Below are 20,232 nucleotides of genomic sequence, written 5' to 3' on the forward strand. Positions count from 1 at the left end.
ACTGAATGTGGCTTACAAGGCCTGTAATTATTGGCGACCACTGGTCTCCAACATTCAAGCTCATGTCAGATTAAGACCATCCAAATCCAGCACTTTCAGCACAGTCAGTTAACAATCTGATGTGTATGGAGGCAGACTCGGACTGGCCCTCCTGGTAGGCCCCTGTGCAGGAGTAACAATTTACTCCCTACCCCCAACATGAACGTAGTTGGCCCAATTCATGTGATTCACTATGTACTGACAGAAACAGCATCTCATCATTCATTCAACAAACTACCCAGTTTATTATCATGTAGAAGCATAGGTAAATTTATAAATGAGGGTAATGCAATATTTGTATGTAGCTGAACAATGGCCCCCCAGAGTCAGTATTCCTTGTGGGCCCTTGCTACTCAAGTCTGACACTAAATGGGGACCTCCAATTCTCCACTAATGATAATGGTTGGTTACGCACATGCTTGTTTAATTGTTTAATCGAAAGCTGTTATTCCTGTCACCCCCTACACACATGCTTGCTCTGCTTTGCATGGGGAGAACAAAATGATCCATGTTGAATTAAAACTGTCTAGTTTTTTCTTTCTCCTCTGACATCTGTCATCAGAAACCTTGGTCCAATACCCATTACATGGATGGCCCTTCCCACCAAAATCAGCTGATTTGCTAGACCTTAATCTAATGTGTGTAATGTCTCAGTGATTAGCAGTGTTGTCTTGCAGCACTGGGGTACTTGGGTTAAAATCAGACCAAGGAGAACATCTGCATGAAGTTTGTACGTTCTTCTTCAGGTTCCTTTGGGTAGTCTCGTTTCCCAAGACTCCCCTCTGATGAATTTAGATTGTAAGCCCCTAATGGGGACAGTGAGTTAAAAGTGTTGGGGAATGTGTTGTTCCTGCATAAGAACTAAGAAGTATGGATGGTCAGGTTTAAACCGATCAGAAGCCATCCTATTTGTAATGCTGGCATAAGCCCATATACAGAATGTCAAATCTCAGGCAACCTTAGTTTTCAAGTAGTACCTAGCATATAAATTACTTTTTCTTCTATTTACTTAAACATGATGGCTGCTGCAAAAGTAAAGGGCACAGGATCTATCCAGAGATGGGCTCCCCATTTATACAACCACTAGACAAACATGTCAGGCCAGATGGGATTATTTTGGGTACTCCACATTATTGAGATGTGTCCTTGACTCCTAATCAGACTTGTGTCAGGTTGCTTTGAAGCCAAAAAGAAAGAACCAAGTCTGTTTACCGCCGTGGACAGACATTAAATAAGACATATGCGCTGCTAATCCATTTAGTGAATGTGAGGGCAAAGTCTTTTGTTTGGTCAATAGACCAGTGACACATTAAAATGCTCCTTATCTTCTCTGATGCATTAGAGAGAGCAAACATTTACTAATATCACCTAAATTATAACCTCCTAACTTCAAATAATCGTGACGATAACATGCCAGACCCATGCAGCCTGCCCCCGCATTGGAGCTGAAAAGAGGAATATCTGGTTTCCTAGTTAGAAGAAAAATCTGAGAATAAAATCTGTGTTTCCGTGACTCATGAACGTGACTGAGTAATACTTTAGTGGAGTGGTTATAGAAAGATAATTTCTATCCAAAAGCCTATGGGTTCTCCCCTCTATTAATCAGAGTCCGTGGCAGATTAAACATTACCGTGAATTGAAGGTTGCCCATTAGGTCTTGTGTAATATATTTTTCCATACAATGGCCATGCTATTGACAATAGTTGATCGTGCTCGAATTGGCATGATGCTAGGTAGCATCATTTTAAGGGTGGCCATACAGTTTTTTTTATTTTTGACCAAATTATTTTTTGTGCGACAACTATGTCTCTTCCCCATCCTTTAAGGGGAGAGTTGAACAGATCATTGTCAGACTTCTTGTAGCTTGATCTCTCTCCCAACATTTGCCTTCAGGGGTAGAATCAGCAGGGCCCCCTTATTATTAACTGGTCCTAGCTTTCAGAAAATATTTGCCCCTGGGCCCAGCATGTTCTAACCCCCCCCCAAAAAAAAAAAACACCAACTACTTCTGAGTCTCCGCCACTGCTGCTGGTATCTGATGTTGGTTGCAGGTTACGTCATATTGACAGCATGGCAACCAATCAATGACCTCAGTGGGTCAGAACAGGGCATTTCATCTAGATGGGCAGAACCACTGAGCTCAGTGATTGGCTGCAGTCAATATCCATTACAGAGATCGGTATTTTATGAATGGTGACAACCTCTTTATAGCTGGCCATACATATTGCATATTTATCTGGAAGCCATTGGCAATGGCAAGTCCAAATTTGGGGAAATCTGCTAAAAATCCAATATTTTTGGAGTTCATGTACCAGATGCTACTCAAATATGTTAGCTGAACTCACCGATTCTGGGAGATCAGTCTGCCATCTAATGTGTACGGAGTTGTCCTGACTCTCACACTTTGGCAGATGTTGGGGTAAAGCAATATTTGGCATGTTGGTTATGTGACACAGGGCCAACATTGGAGAAACCAGTACCAGTCCAAAAGAGTACAACGTTTTTTTTCTTTTGTTCTGTGCTGAAGAGCTATTAAGAAGGGGCTTTTTAGTTTTGGGAAACCCCATAAAGTGTCATAGAAAAGTGAAGAAGACATTAGTTGGAACGTGCATTGTACAATATATCTGTAGTGAAAGTGTCTTTCTGATCTGGAAAATCAACAGTTCCTTTTGACAGAACGAAAAAGGTGGCATGAATGTAGCCTAGGTGTATTCCCTCTTGTACAAGGGAGCAGTTAATAATGTCGTTTGTGAATTTTCTTGTGGAAACAGCGGAATAGCTGAAGAATAGAATAATTCAGTCTAATATAAAATGATACTAACCTAGCCCCAAGAGAAATGTAATTGAATTACAGCTGCAGGATTAGGTCTGAGCACCTCTTGGGGATAAGTATAACAAAGTTTGGAATTAATCTGCTCGCCTGCATTCTTGTGTATCTGACCTTGAAGATGAAGGTCTCGGAGTGGGCACCTACAGGGCACAGGTGGAAAACATTAGTATGTGTTAGAATTCCAAGCAACCCCTGTGAGTATTGGACTGCCATCTGTTCGTCTGCATTCTGCTCCTGTTAACCCGTGAGGTTAATTTGTTTAGTTAACTGCCCATTTCCAAGCAAACAGTTTTCTTTCACTTCTGTATACAATGAAATTGGGGAAAGACATCTGTCATTGTACATGGTGCTAGGTGGGACTGTCACTGTTTGGACTGTTACACAGTGGAAGTCATTGTTATTACTTTCAAACTTAATGCAAACGCGTTTTAGAGTCTTTATTATGACTGCAATATCCAGATTTCCTATGGCTGTATGAATTGTACTTAGATTACCATGGATCCCTATGGTAATCTCAATTAAAGCATGAACTCTCCATAGAATCCAGTCACATTGTGAATTGAATAACCATAGTGGTGCAGTATTTACTTTATGAAATACAGTGGGTACAGAAAATATTCAGACCCCTTTAAATTTTTCACTCTTTGTTTCATTGCAGCCATTTGGTAAATTAAAAAAAAAAATCATTTTTTCAAATTAATGTACACTCTGCACCCCATCTTGACTGAGAAAAAACAGAAATGTAATTTTTTTTGCAAATTTAATAAAAATGAAAAACTGAAATATCACATGGTCATAAGTATTCAGACCCTTTGCTCAGACACTCATATTTAAGTCACATGTTGTCCATTTCTTTGTGATCCTCCTTGATCTACTCCTTCATTGGAGTCCAGCTTTGTTTAATTAAACTGATAGGACTTGATTTGGAAAGGCACATACCTGTCTATATAAGACCTCACAGCTCACAGTGCATGTCAGACCAAATGAGAATCATGAGGAACTGGCCAAGGAGCTCAGAGACAGAATTGTTGCAAGTTACAGATCTGACCAAGGTTACAACAGAATTTCTGCAGTTCTCAAGGTTCCTAAGAGCACAGTGGCCTCCATAATCCTTAAATGGAAGAAGTTTGGGACCACCAGAAGTCTTCCTAGACCTGGCCACTAACTTAAGTTCCCTGACCCTGGTATTAATCTCAACAGCTGCCATCTTTAGCTCTTCCCTGTACCCCTATGGACCCGCGCCAGCATCTTGTGACCGCAACTGACTGGAAGTCAGAGGTAATAGTTACAGGTTACTCTCAATACAAGTCTATGGGAACTTCGTTCTGGCCCTCATAGACTTACATTGAGTTGTGACTTCTGGCTTGCCCAGCAAACACTGGAGCAATCTGGCAGGTCACAACTTGTAGAAGACGACCGGAGCGGCACCAATAACATGAAGACGGCGGCTGGTAAGTATGACACTAGAGGCAGGGAACTTACTGTAGATTAATGGAACCAGTCCAGCAGTAAAATAACAAAAAACGCTGTTGCTTTACATTTTTTTAAATCAAAGTGGAAAAGTTATTTGTATCCAAAATGTCCACAAAGGCATCCTTAGGGTATGTGCACACGTTGCGCATTCTCTGCGGATCCGCAGCGTTTTTTGCAGTGCAGAAATGCTGCAGATCCGCTATTGATTTACAGTACAATGTAAATCAATGAGAAAAAAAAATTCTGTGCACACGTTGCGGAAAATCCGCTGCGGAAACACTGCGGTTTAAAAGAAGTAGCATGTCACTTCTTTTTTGTGAATCTGCAGCGTTTTTGTACCCATTCCATTATAGAAAACCGCAGGGGTAAAAAACACAGCAAATCCGCAAGAAAACCGCAGCAAAAACGCACAAAAAATGCGACAAATCCGCAGGTGCGTTTTCTGCCAGGAGAGGCAGAATCCGCACCAGAAATTCCTAAGCCTAATCCGCAATGTGTGCACATAGCCTTATAATTTACAGCTCATCTGTCCCATTGCAAAATCTATGTAAATAAGGTATCCTCAACTATCACGTCATTTATAGTACTGCGCTGTGGCATAGGGGTCATTGAGCCTCTGCTGCCAATGTACTCCTCATAGATATGCCCTTGGCTGCATATATAACAGCTTGTTTTCATGAAAGGTCTCCAGAAGCACCATGTTAATGTTAATTTTCAGCAGTTTTGCAGATTGCCAGTTGGGAGCTACATATGCACTACATATTAGTGTATGGGCCGGCTGTAGCCAGAGGAGAGGCCTTACATTATGCAGTAAGGGGCTATTGTCACCATTCAGCTTATGAGGTTACTCCAGGCCCCGTGTACTACATGTGTGGCTGGCATCCTCCTCCAACACCTGTATCTATTCAGCTATTATAGTAAATACTCAGCAATCCCACTGGCTCCACTCAGAGATAAGGTCTGTCCTTCTCGGTGGTGGAGTCAGTCTGCAGCATGCCTGGACATCTCAAGGTTATCTGTAAGTGCCATGCCTGATCTGTAGCCAACAGCTAGATAACAGTGATAATGACTTTGAAGTGGAGGATTACAGGTAAAGCATCGAGTCACTAAATACCATTACATCCACACTAATCCAGTGGCCGTCTTCCCAGCGGCCGGCCGGCCGTAAAGCACAGCACAGCGGTGACGTCACCGCTGTGCTCTGCTTTTACTTTACGGCCGGCCGGAGCTCACAGTCAGTGCGGGAAGCAGACGGCCAGGGACCTGACGGACATCAGAAGGCGAGTATGTACTGTTTTTTTTTACATTTACAATGGTATCCAGGGTAAACATCGGGTTATTAAGCGCGGCCCTGCGCTTAGTAACCCGATGTTTACCCTGGTTACCCGGGGACTTCGGCATCGTTGGTCGCTGGAGAGCTGTTTGTGTGACAGCTCTCCAGCGACCACACAGCGACGCTGCAGTGATCGGCATCGTTGTCGATATCGCTGCAGCGTCGCTTAATGTGACGGTACCTTAAACTGCAACTCTCAGCATGCCTTGATAGATGACATCTTTGTTATGAAATAAGTTTAATAAAAAAGGAGCCAAAATAATTCCAAATGTTTTAAAGGGGTTATGATATCACAGCGTTGTGATATCACCAGGATATTCCATCCATGTCTATTATTAGCATCCTGGATAGGACCTGTGCACAGTATATACCGTATGGGAATAAACATACTAGAAATAGAAGGAAACCAATATGGCTAAATAGAGCTGTAAGGGGCGCAATAAGTGACAAAAAGAAAGCATTTAGGCTACGTTCACATTAGCGTTGCGTCGGGCGCAGGTTCGGCATCGCATAGCGACGCATGCGTCATGCGCCCCTATATTTAACATGGGGGCGCATGGGCATGCGTTGTCTCGCGTTTTGTGACGCATGCGTCATTTTTGGCGCAAGCGTCAGGGCGCAGAGGACGTTGCATGCTGCATTTTTTTGCGCCTAAAATCAAGCCAAAATTGGACGCATGCATCACAAAACGATGCGTTTTGCATGCGTTGTGCGTTGCGTCACCGACGCAACGCCCAACAACGCAAATGTGAACGTAGCCTTAGAGAATTAAAGGAAGTAGGTAGTGATGAGGCATAATAAATTCTGTAAAAAGCAAATCAAGGCAGCGAAGATTGAGACAGAGAGACTCATTGCCAGAGAGAGTAAAAATAATCCCAAATTATTCTTTAACTATGTAAATAGCAAGAAACTAAAAAATGATAGTGTTGGCCCCCTTAAAAATAGTCTGGGTGAAATGGTGGATGAGGATGAGGAAAAAGCCAATATGCTAAATGACTTTTTTTCATCAGTATTTACTCAAGAAAATCCCATGGCAGACAATATGATCAGTGATAACAAAAATTCCACATTAAGGGTATGTGCACACGTCAGGATTTCTTCAGGAATTTTAGCGGGTTTTTTTGTGGATTTCCCCAATAAAAACGCTATAAAAAACGCTATAAAAAACGCTTACATTATGCATCCTATCATTTAGAATGCATTCCGCATTTTTTGTGCAGATGTTGCTTTTTTTTCCGCAAAAAAAACGCATTCCGCAAAAAGAATGAACTTGTTCATTCTTTTTGCGGATTTTTTGCGGATTTCCCTTGATTTTGGAGTGTCAGGAGAAAAACGCGAAAAATCCGCAAATTTTCCGCCAAAAAAAAAAACTCGTCAAAAACGTGCAAAAAAAGGTGCAAAAAACGCATGCGGATTTCTCGCAGAAATTTCCGGATTTTTGTCAGAAAAATTTCTGCAAGAAATCCTGATGTGTGCACATACCCTAAATGTCACCTGCTTAACCCAGCAGGAAGTACGGCGGCGTCTAAAAATCACTAAAATTGACAAATCTCCGGGCCCGGATGAGATACACCCCCGAGTACTTCAGGAATTAAGTACAGTCATTGATAGACCATTATTTTTAATCTTTAAAGACTCCATAATAACAGGGTCTGTACCACAGGACTGGCGTATAGCAAATGTGGTGCCAATATTCAAAAAGGGGACAAAAACTGAACTCGGTAATTATAGGCCAGTAAGCTTAACCTCTACTGTGGGTAAAATCCTGGAGGGCATTCTAAGGGATGCTATACTGGAGTATCTGAAGAGGAATAACCTCATGACCCAGTATCAGCACGGGTTTACTAGGGACCATTCATGTCAGACTAATTTGATCAGCTTCTATGAAGAGGTAAGTTCCGGACTGGACCAAGGGAGCCCAGTGGATGTAGTGTATATGGACTTTTGAAAAGCTTTTGATACGGTGCCACACAAAAGGTTGTTACATAAAATGAGAATAATGGGGATAGGGGAAAATATGTGTAAATGGGTTAAGAGCTGGCTCAGGGATTGGAAACAAAGGGTGGTTATTAAAGGAGCACACTCGGACTGGGTCACGGTTAGCAGTGGGGTACCACAGGGGTCAGTATTGGGCCCGCTTTTTAACATATTTATTAATGACCTTGTAGGGGGCATACAGAGCTGAATTTCAATATTTGCAGATGACACTAAACTCTGCAGGGTAATCAATACAGAGGAGGACAATTTTATATTACAGGATGATTTATGTAAACTAGAAGCTTGGGCTGATAAATGGCAAATGAGCATTAATGGGGATAAATGTAAGGTCACTCACTTGGGTAGAAGTAATAAGATGTATAACTATGTGCTTAATTCTAAAACTCTGGGCAAAACCGTCAATGAAAAAGACCTGGGTGTATGGGTGGATGACAAACTCACATTTAGTGGTCAGTGTCAGGCAGCTGCTACAAAGGCAAATAAAATAATGGGATGTATTAAAAGAGGCATAGATGCTCATGAGGAGAACATAATTTTACCTGTATACAAGTCACTAGTTCGACCACACTTAGAATACTGTGCACAGTTCTGGTCTCCGGTGTATAAGAAAGACATAGCTGAACTAGAGCGGGTGCAGAGAAGAGCGACCAAGGTTATTAGAGGACTGGGGGGTCTGCAATACCAAGATAGGTTATTATGCAGCGCCCCAGAGTCCTGGTCGTTGCAATACTGTGGCTCCGCCGCTAAGGGGGGCTATGGTACGTCTGATGGCACTGAAGGAGTTCATCTGACCAGGTATCACATACACCAATACATTTCACAGTCGGGCCTCCAGGGGGAGCTAAGGGTGCTATTTATTAGGCCACTCCTCACCGTGTGGGTAAACTTGGGGTCAGGCAGGAAGTTAGACAGAAAGCTGACTGGGTTGGAACCAGGCAACACCTTGTGGCAGAGGGTGTTGTGGGGGAAGATTCGGTAGGGTCCCTGTCAGGTTTGGGACCCTGACAGAGGCCTGGCAACGAGAAAGAACGTCACGGGACCGTGCCTGCTCAGCATAGGGGCGGTGCCCTAAGAAAGGATCAGAAGCGAGATTTATTGTGCTGAGTGAGAAACGAGATCAAAGCAAGAAGGAGAATACCAGTAGGAGTCGTGCTGTAAGACCGAGGCAACATCCTACTGAGGCGCACAACCGGCGGCCGGAACGCCGGGGAAGTATTTCTATATACAGCTTCAGGCAATACTTCAAACCAACGGCAGGACAGTCAGTCATAGGCGGGCTGTCTCACCTAAATCACCTAAGAAGACATAGGGGGCAACCTGTGGAGAGGGGCGACTCTAGGGTCCCGGAAGAGCTCCGAGCCTACCCGTCATACGGGTGCGTCCCAACCGTAACATCAGGGAGGGACGGAGGATTAGCAGAACATCATCTAATCGAGTTGTTGTGAGGGAACACGAGAAACAGACACAACAGTTGTGGGGACTATCCCGTAAGCACAGCAGGGGAGGACCACAACACATAGCGCTAGCAGGAAGGCACAGATTTCCACCTGCAAAGAGAACTCTGGAGGTGCCATTGGACCGGCCGGACTTGCGCAGCCTGGTGAACCGTATTCCGGACTGAGGACCCAGAGACCTTCAGTAAAGAGGTAAAGAGACTGCAACCTGGTGTCCTCGTTATTTACTGCACCGCACCACCACCACTATCCACATCTATTACTGTACGCCCCTCAGCAGGGTCACGGGCCGGGTCTAGCCACCGTGACAAACCCAGAGCAGAGACTTGGAGGCCCGGTACCGGGTACCCCTCGGCCCTGCGGCAGTGGGGGCGCTACAATTACACTTGGGACTATTTGGTTTGGAAAAACGAAGGCTAAGGGGTGATCTTATTTTACTGTATAAATATATGAGGGGACAGTACAAAGACCTTTCTGATGATCTTTTTAATCATAGACCTGAGACAGGGACAAGGGGGCATCCTCTACATCTGGAGGAAAAAAGGTTTAAGCATAACAGACGCGGATTCTTTACTGTAAGAGCAGTGAGACTATGGAACTCTCTGCCGTATGATGTTGTAATGAGTGATTCATTACTTAAATTTAAGAGGGGACTGGATACCTTTCTGGAAAAGTATAATGTTACAGGGTATATACACTAGATTCCTTGTTAGGGTGTTGATCCAGGGAACTAGTCTGATTGCCGTATGTGGAGTCGAGAAGGAATTTTTTTCCCCAATGTGGAGCTTACTCTTGCCACATTGGTTTTTTTTTGCCTTCCTCTGGATCAACATGTTAGGGCATGTTAGGCTATGGGTTGAAGTAGATGGACTTAAAGTCTTCCTTCAACCTTAATAACTATGTTACTATGTAATGTTTCAACCCCCACTGTCTTGGCTTCTTGATTATCCCAGAGAGCAGGCTTGAAATAATAGCAGTCTGCAAAATAACCTTTATCTAGAGGTTGTTGAGTCTGTGAGAACCACAAAGTGCTGCTGAAGAATTGAGATTTCCCTGCTTCATTGGGTATTGTAACGGGTTACAGACAGTATTAATCACTGATAAAGAAGTATTTACCCTTAGGCCGGCCATACATTTCAGAATGTTGTCAGCGGCCGGTTGTGGCCCATTCAGCCTACTGCTATCCTTCCTATCTCCTCATTCAGACATACACTCATCTTGTCTTTGTGCATGTGTTCCCAATAGGAAAAGGGAGTTAAGGTACCTTCACACTAAGCGACTTTGCAGCGAGAACGACGACGATCCGTGACGTTGCAGCGTCCTGGATAGCGATCTCGATGTGTTTGACACGCAGCAGCAATCTGGATCTCGCTGTGATACCGTTGGTCGGAGCTAGAAGTCCAGAACTTCATTTCGTTGCTGATCACCCGCTGTCATCGCTGGATCGGTGTGTGTGACACCGATCCAGCGATGTGTTCACTTGTAACCAGGGTAAATATCGGGTTACTAAGCCGTTGTGTGGTCACTGGGGAGCTGTCACACAGACAGCTCTCTCCAGCGACCAACGATCAGGGGAACGACTTCGGCATCGTTGAAACTGTCTTCAACGATGCCGAAGTCCCCCTGCAGCACCCGGGTAACCAGGGTAAACATCGGGTTACTAAGCGCAGGGCCGCGCTTAGTAACCCGATATTTACCCTGGTTACCATTGTAAAAGTAAAAAGAAAAACACTACATACTCACCTTGTGATGTCTGTCACGTCCCCCGCCGGCGGCTAACCTGCACTAAATGTGTCAGCGCCGGCCGACTGTAAAGCAGAGCACAGCAGTGACGTCACCGCTGTGCTCTGCTTTACGGCCGGCTGGCGCTGACACATTCAGTGCAGGGAAGCCGCCGGCGGGGGACGTGACAGACATCACAAGGTGAGTATGTAGTGGTTTTTTTTTACTTTTACAATGGTAACCAGGGTAAATATCGGGTTACTAAGCGCGGCCCTGCGCTTAGTAACCCAATGTTTACCCTGGTTACCCGGGTGCTGCAGGGGGACTTCGGCATCGTTGAAGACAGTTTCAACGATGCCGAAGTCGTTCCCCTGATCGTTGGTCGCTGGAGAGAGCTGTCTGTGTGACAGCTCCCCAGTGACCACACAACGACTTACCAACGATCGCATCACTGGTCGTGATCGTTGGTAAGTCGTTTAGTGTAACGGTACCTTAAATCATTGCCAAAGTCTTCTGTTGGCAGCTTATATCTGGTAGGAACAAAAGGATAGTACATGTTCAAATTGAACAGCCCAATCCTTCTAGCCTTGATATTTGCCATAAGGACAGGGGTATATAGACTAACCCCAAGCATATTAAATGGTCATATTGAAATCCATTGATGTATATGGTTACCTCAAGCTTCTATTATTCTACATACAATTTAGTGACAAACAACTGAGAGAACACATAGGGCTGGAAATTATCTTGTCCTTACTAGCACCCATTTCTTATTTGTATGTATGTCTGTGTGATAATACTGTATGACAACCAGGAACCAGATAAACTCCTTGGATGCCCACAATAACCTGCAGATGCCTCCTTCCCCGCAATTGTAATTCAGTTCTGGATACAGACTACCATGTACTGGTGTATATGTAATCCTGTATTCTCACAGTTCCTGTAGATAGTTGGTAGGAGGCAGTGAAGTCTACACAGAGCTCTTGTTGCTACAGTGACATGTAAAGGTTTGGTCACCTCTGATCAAAATTACTGTTATTATGAACAGTTAAGCAAATTAAAGATTAAATGATCTCGAAAAGGCCTAAAGGTATAGATGACACATTTGCTTTGTATTTTACGCAAAAAATATCAATATAGTCATTTTAAAACTTACTCTTTAGCCACAATTATAAAGTATGTGTGGAGAAAAAAAGAGCACAGAATTTCAGGAAAAGAAAGTCTTGCCAACCATGGGCATGGGCATGGGCCTCTCCAGTCTATCCTTAATGCAGCAGCCAGGGTCGTCCATCTGGCTAATCGTTACTCGGACGTGTCCGCTCTTCGCCAGTCGTTACACTGGCTGCCCATTCATTACAGGATACAATTCAAAGTACTTGTTCTCACCCACAAAGCTCTCCATAGTGCGGCACCCCCTTACATCTCCTCCCTCATTTCTGTCTATCGGCCTAACCGACCTCTGCGCTCTGCAAATGATTTTCGACTAACCTCTGCACTAATCCGTACCTCCCACTCCCGACTCCAAGACTTCTCCCGTGCTGCGCCAATCCTCTGGAATGCTCTACCCCAAGACATTAGGACCATCCACAACTTGCATAGCTTTAGGCGCTCGCTCAAAACACATTTGTTCAGAGCGGCCTATCACGTTCCCTAATCAAACTCATTTTATGTTTTTGTGCGTGTGTAACCCATTCACTACTTCCATCTACCCCCACCCCCGGAAGATGGCTGGACCATCACTGTAAATACACCATTATAAATACACACCTGTGCTTTGTATCTCCCCACCTCATTGTAGATTGTACGCTCTCACGAGCAGGGTCGTCTTATTTTTGCTTTATTACTGTATTGTTAACGTTGTTACCTATGACTGTTGTGTTTGAAACTGTTAAACTGTAAAGCGCTGCGGAATATGTTGGCGCTATATAAATAAAGATTATTATTATTATTATTATTATTATGGGCATTGATCAATCATGCTTTGGGGTTGTGTTGAAGCCAATGGCACGTTTCACGGGTAGAGGGAAGAATGGATTCAATGAAATTTCAACAAATTGTTGAGGCAAACATAACACCATCTGTAAAAAAGTTGAAGTTGAAAAGAGGATGGTTTCTACAAATGGATTATGATCCTAAACACGTCAAAATCCACAATAGACTACCTCAAAAAGGTGAAAGATAAAGGTTTTACAATGATCCTTTCAGTCCCCTGATTTGAACATCATTGAAAATCTGTGGCTAGACCTCAAAATAGCAGTGTAGGCAAGACGACCCAGGAATCTCACCGAGCTGGAAGAATTTTCCAAGGAAGAATGGATGAAAATCCCTCAAACAAAAATCAAAAGACTCTTGGCTGGCTGCAAAAAGCCTTTACAAGCTTTGATACTTTCAAAACGGGCTGCTACTAGATACTAACCATGCAGGGTTTCCAAACTTTCGCATTGGCCCATTTTCCTTTTTCTAATTTTTAACCCCTCTGTGACCTTAGACGTACTATCCCGTCGAGGTGACCTGGGCCTATCTGACCCTCGACGGGATAGTACGTCACAGCCGATCGGCCGCGCTCACGGGGGGAGCGCGGCCGATCGCGGCCGGGTGTCAGCTGACTATCGCAGCTGACATCCGGCACTATGTGCCAGGAGCGGTCACGGACCGCCCCCGGCACATTAACCCCCGGCACACCGCGATCAAACATGATCGCGATGTGCCGGCGGTGCAGGGAAGCATCACGCAGGGAGAGGGCTCCCTGCGGGCTTCCCTGAGCCCCCCTGCAGCAACGCGATGTGATCGCGTTGCTGCGAGGGTCTTACCTCCCTCCCTGCCTGCTCCAGACCCGGATCCAAGATGGCCGCGGATCCGGGTCCTGCAGGGAGGGAGGTGGCTTCACAGAAGCCTGCTCAGAGCAGGCACTGTGAAGCAGCCTGCACTTCTCTCAGATCGGTGATCTGTCAGAGTGCTATGCAAACTGGCAGATCACCGATCTGTATTGTCCCCCCCTGGGGCAAAGTAAAAAAGTAAAAAAAAAAATTTCCAAATGTGTAAAAAAAAATTAAAAAAAATATTCCAAAATAATGAAAAAAAAAAAAAAATATTCCCATAAATACATTTCTTTACCTAAATAAAAAAAAAAAACAATAAAAGTACACATATTTAGTATCGCCGCGTCCGTAACGACCCGACCTATAAAACTGGCCCACTAGTTAACCCCTTCAGTAAACACCGTAAGAAAAAAAAAAAAAAAACGAGGCAAAAAACAACACTTTATTATCATACCGCCGAACAAAAAGTGGAATAACACGCGATCAAAAAGACAGATATAAATAACCATGGTACCGCTGAAAGCGTCATCTTGTCCCGCAAATAACGAGCCACCATACAGCATGATCAGCAAAAAAATAAAAAAGTTATAGTCCTGAGAATAAAGCGATGCAAAAATAATTATTTTTTCCATAAAATAGTTTTTATCGTATAAAAGCGCCAAAACATAAAAAAATAATATAAATGAGATATCGCTGTAATCGTACTGACCCGAAGAATAAAACTGCTTTATCAATTTTACCAAACGCGGAACGGTATAAACGCCTCCCCCAAAAGAAATTCACGAATAGCTGGTGTTTGGTCATTCTGCCTCACAAAAATCGGAATAAAAAGCGATCAAAAAATGTGACGTGCCCAAAAATGTTACCAATAAAAACGTCAACTCGTCCCGCAAAAAGAACAAGACCTCACATGACTCTGTGGACCAAAATATGGAAAATTTATAGCTCTCAAAATGTGGTAACGCAAAAAAATTTTTTTGCAATAAAAAGCGTCTTTCAGTGTGTGATGGCTGCCAATCATAAAAATCCGCTAAAAAACTCGCTATAAAAGTAAATCAAACCCCCCTTCATCACCCCCTTAGTTAGGGAAAAATAAAAAAAATGTATTTATTTCCATTTTCCCATTAGGGCTAGGGTTAGGGCTAGGGTTGGGGCTAGGGTTAAGGCTACAGTTAGGGTTGGGGCTAAAGTTAGGGTTAGGGTTGGGGCTAAAATTACGGTTAGGGTTTAGATTACATTTACGGTTGGGAATAGGGTTGGGATTAGGGTTAGGGGTGTGTCAGGGTTAGAGGTGTGGTTAGGGTTACTGTTGGGATTAGGGTTAGGGGTGTGTTTGGATTAGGGTTTCAGTTATAATTGGGGGGTTTCCACTGTTTCGGCACATCAGGGGCTCTCCAAACGCGACATGGCGTCCGATCTCAATTCCAGCCAATTCTGCGTTGAAAAAGTAAAACAGTGCTCCTTCCCTTCCGAGCTCTCCCGTGTGCCCAAACAGGGGTTTACCCCAACATATGGGGTATCAGCGTACTCAGGACAAATAGGACAACAACCTTTGGGGTCCAATTTCTCCTGTTACCCCTGGGAAAATACAAAACTGGGGGCTAAAAAATAATTTTTGTGGGAAAAAAAGGATTTTTTATTTTCACGGCTCTGCGTTATAAACTGTAGTGAAACACTTGGGGGTTCAAAGTTCTTACAACACATCTAGATAAGTTCCTTAGGGGGTCTAGTTTCCAAAATGGGGTCACTTGTGCGGGGCTTCTACTGTTTAGGTACATTAGGGGCTCTGCAAACGCAATGTGACGCCTGCAGACGATTCCATCTAAGTCTGCATTCCAAATGGCGCTCCTTCCCTTCTGAGCCCTCCCATGCATCCAAATGGTGGTTCCCCCCACATATGGGGTATCAGCGCACTCAGGACAAATTGGACAACTTTTGGGGTCCAATTTCTCCTGTTACCCTCGGGAAAATACAAAACTGGGGGCTGAAAAATAATTTTTGTGGGAAAAAATTTTTGTTTTATTTTTACGGCTCTGCATTATAAACTTCTTTGAAGCCCTTGGTGGGTCAAAGCGCTCACCACACATCTAGATAAGTTCCTTAGGGGGTCTACTTTCCAACATGGTGTCACTTGTGGGGGGTTTCTACTGTTTAGGTACATTAGGGGCTCTGCAAACGCAATGTGATGCCTGTAGACCACTCCATCTAAGTCTGCATTCCAAATGGCGCTCCTTCACTTCCGAGCCCGTCCATGCGTCCAAACGGTGGTTTCCCCCCACATATGGGGTATCAGCGCACTCAGGACAAATTGGACAACAACTTTTGGGGTCCAATTTCTCCTGTTACCCTCGGGAAAATACAAAACTGGGGGCTAAAAAATAATTTTTGTGGGAAAAAATTTTTGTTTTATTTTTATGGCTCTGCATTATAAACTTCTGTGAAGCCCTTGGTGGGTCAAAGCGCTCACCACACATCTAGATAAGTTCCTTAGGGGGTCCACTTTCCAACATGGTGTCACTTGTGGGGGGTTTCTACTGTTTAGGTACATTAGGGGCTCTGCAAACGCAATGTGACGCCTGCAGACCATTCCATCTAAGTCTGCATTCCAAATGGCGCTCCTTCCTTTCCGAGCCCTCCCATGCGCCCAAACAGTGGTTCTCCCCACATATGGTATATCATCGCACTCAGGACAACTTGGACAACAGATTTTGGGGTCCAATTTCTCCTGCTACCCTCGGGAAAATACAAAACTGGGGGCTAAAAAAATAATTTTTGTGGGAAAAAATTTTTGTTTTATTTTTACGGCTCTGCATTATTAACTTCTGTGAAGCCCTTGGTGGGTCAAAGCGCTCAAAACACATCTAGATAAGTTCCTTAGGGGGTCTACTTTCCAAAATGGTGTCACTTGTGGGGGGTTTCAATGTTTAGGCACATCAGTGGCTCTCCAAACGCAACATGGCGTCCCATCTCAATTCCTGTCAATTTTGCATTGAAAAGTCAAACGGTGCTACTTCCCTTCCGAGCTCTCCCATGCGCCCAAACAGTGGTTTATCGCCACATATGGGGTATCAGCGTACTCAGGACAAATTGTACAACAACTTTTGGTGTCCAATTTCTTCTCTTACCCTTGGGAAAATAAAAAATTGGGGGCGAAAAATAATTTTTGTGAAAAAATATGATTTTTTATTTTTACGGTTCTGCATTATAAACTTCTGTGAAGTACTTGGTGGGTCAAAGTGCTCACCACACCTCTAGATAAGTTCCTTAGGGGGTCTACTTTCCAAAATGGTGTCACTTGTGGGGGGTTTCAATGTTTAGGCACATCAGGGGCTCCCCAAACGCAACATGGCGTCCCATCTCAATTCCAGTCAATTTTGCATTGAAAAGTCAAATGGTGCTACTTCCCTTCCGAGCTCTCCCATGCGCCCAAACAGTGGTTTATCGCCACATATGGGGTATCAGCGTACTCAGGACAAATTGTACAACAACTTTTGGGGTCCAATTTCTTCTCTTACCCTTGGGAAAATAAAAAATTGGGGGCGAAAAATAATTTTTGTGAAAAAATATGATTTTTTATTTTTACGGTTCTGCATTATAAACTTCTGTGAAGTACTTGGTGGGTCAAAGTGCTCACCACACCTCTAGATAAGTTCCTTAGGGGGTCTACTTTCCAAAATGGTGTCACTTGTGGGGGGTTTCAATGTTTAGGCACATCAGGGGCTCCCCAAACGCAACATGGCGTCCCATCTCAATTCCAGTCAATTTTGCATTGAAAAGTCAAATGGCGCTCCTTCGCTTCCGAGCTCTGTCATGCGCCCAAACAGTGGTTTACCCCCACATATGGGGTATCGGCGTACTCAGGACAAATTGTACAACAACTTTTGGGGTCCATTTTCTCCTGTTACCCTTGGTAAAATAAAACAAATTGGAGCTGAAGTAAATTTTTTGTGAAAAAAAGTTAAATGTTCATTTTTATTTAAACATTCCAAAAATTCCTGTGAAGCACCAGAAGGGTTAATAAACTTCTTGAATATGGTTTTGAGCACCTTGAGGGGTGCAGTTTTTAGAATGGTGTCACACATGGGTATTTTCTATCATATAGACCCCTCAAAATGACTTCAAATGAGATGTGGTCCCTAAAAAAAAATGGTGTTGTAAAAATGAGAAATTGCTGGTCAACTTTTAACCCTTATAACTCCCTAACAAAAAAAAAATTTGGTTCCAAAATTGTGCTGATGTAAAGTAGACATGTGGGAAATGTTACTTATTAAGTATTTTGTGTGACATATCTCTGTGATTTAAGGGCATAAAAATTCAAAGTTGGAAAATTGCAAAATTTTCAAAATTTTCGCCAAATTTCCATTTTTTTTGCAAATAAACGCAGGTAATATCAAAGAAATTTTACCACTATCATGAAGTATAATATGTCACGAGAAAACAATGTCAGAATCGCCAAGATCCGTTGAAGCGTTCCAGAGTTATAACCTCATAAAGGGACAGTGGTCAGAATTGTAAAAATTGGCCCGGTCATTAACGTGCAAACCACCCTTGGGGGTGAAGGGGTTAAAATGTTATAGATGAAAAAATATATATTTTTTGGCTCAAATACAAAGGAAATGTGTCATCTTTAACTTAAGGCCTTTTAGAGATCATTTCAACTTGTTTAACTGTTCCCAGTAACAGTAATTTTGACAAGGGGTGCACAAACTTTTACATGCCACTGTATATCATGAATTCTTTAAAAGCTCTATGATACCTTTAATCTAAAGTTTCCGGTTTACCGAGAAATGCAAAGTAATTAGCAGATGTATGTAGCATGCGTGGGATGTTCACGCTTCACTGAAGACAATCTGGCTTCCACTGTGATCATGAGAAAGTTGTATAATGGTTTTCAGCATTCATGTATTGTACTCATATAACTAGAATAAGATGGTGAGAGCAAAGCATGATGGGAAACAATGGTTGTAATTATTATGGTTCATGACGTTTCCTTACTGACTCTTCTATTACACAGGTCTACAACATTTTTTTTTTTTACAGGTGGCAAGGTTTTTTGAATTTGCTAAGTTGGTTCTAGTTTTTCAAATACCGTATACACGGAGTATAAGCTGAGGAACCAAATTTTACTACGAAAAACTGGGAAAACTTATAGACTCGAATATAAGCCGAGTATGCATTGTCCCCTCATCCCTATCCTGATATGCATAGCTCCTTATCCCTATCCTGCTCTTAATGGCTCCTCATCCCTATTCTTGTATGCATGGCTCTTCATCCCTATCCTTGTACAGTATGCATGGCTCCTCATCCCTATCCTTGTATAATTGGCCCCATCCCCATCCTGGTATTCATGGCTCCTTATCCCCAATCTAGTATGCATGGCTCCTCATCCCTATCTTGGTATGCATGGTTCCTTATCCCTATGTCTTGTATGCCTGGCTCCTCATCCCTATCCTTGTATGCATGACTCTTCATTCCTATCCTGGTCTGCATAGTTCCTCATCCTTCTCCTGGTATGCGTGGCTCTTCATCTCTATCCCTATCCTTGTATGCATGGTTCCTCATCCCTATCCTTGTATGCATGGCTTCTCATCCTTATCCTTGTATGCATGACCTTCTCCTTGTTCTTGTCTGCATGGTTCCTCATCCCTATCCTTGAAAGATTGGCCCCCATCCCCGCCCTGGTCTGCATGGCCCCATCCTTATCCTAGTATGATTGGTCCCCTTCCCCATCTTGGTATGCATGGCCCCCATCAAAAACATTAAAAAATAAACCATTTCTTACCTTCCTGTGCTCTCTCGTGTATTGTTCCGATGCCAGCAGCTGCTTTAAGCAGAGCACAGCTGCCAGAATACTCACCGCTCTCCACGCCGGAACTATGTGCGTGGAGGGCAGTGAGTAGTCTTTCCTATTTAGTAGCGTGCACATTGTCAGCTGCAGCCACTGGCTCATTTTGCTTTAGCAGCGGGCATAGATTTTAGCCCGCAGCTGCCGACTCCTGCTCTAGACCCTAACTCTAGTATAAGCCGAGGGGGTGTTTTCAGCACAAAGGCTTATACTTGAGTATATATGGTAAGTCATGCATGAAAATAATGCATTCCCCCAATGCGACTTGTGTGTGATTTCAAATACAGTAGCTTTTGGTCTATTGGTCGGTATTTTGACTCTTTAAGAGTGTCTTAGGTAATGAAATATCCAATATACCATAATTTTGTATTTAAATTTGTAGGGTTACAATGTTATAAAAGCAACTTTTTGAAGCCAGAACTCTACTGTAATTATTAACTATTAAACATCTCAGAAATGCATATTCTTAATCAGCACCATAAACTTAATATAAACAGTTCAGACATCGTTGGCACCAAAATCACTGTATACCAGTGTATAATTGAGTCCACGTGCTGGACAACACAGATATGATCACTGGCGTACACAGAGGAGAGAGGGGTACAGGGTTTTGCCATGCAGGACATGTGAACCTTCTCTTTGCTTCACTGCCCACTCCTGTAATCAGACCTTTGCTCCTGTAGCACCCTTTATATACTTACAATTTAGTTCATCTTGAG

General features: G+C 43.3%; 1 protein-coding gene across 1 annotated transcript in view; it reads left to right on the forward strand.

The window, feature by feature from the left end:
* LOC143765448 (serine/threonine-protein kinase 17A-like) overlaps nt 1-20,232 on the forward strand; it is a 70,471-nt gene that overhangs the window by 31,165 nt on the left and 19,074 nt on the right. The window lies entirely within an intron of this gene.

This window comes from Ranitomeya variabilis, chromosome 4 (genome assembly GCF_051348905.1).
Source record: "Ranitomeya variabilis isolate aRanVar5 chromosome 4, aRanVar5.hap1, whole genome shotgun sequence".
Lineage (NCBI taxonomy): Eukaryota > Metazoa > Chordata > Amphibia > Anura > Dendrobatidae > Ranitomeya > Ranitomeya variabilis.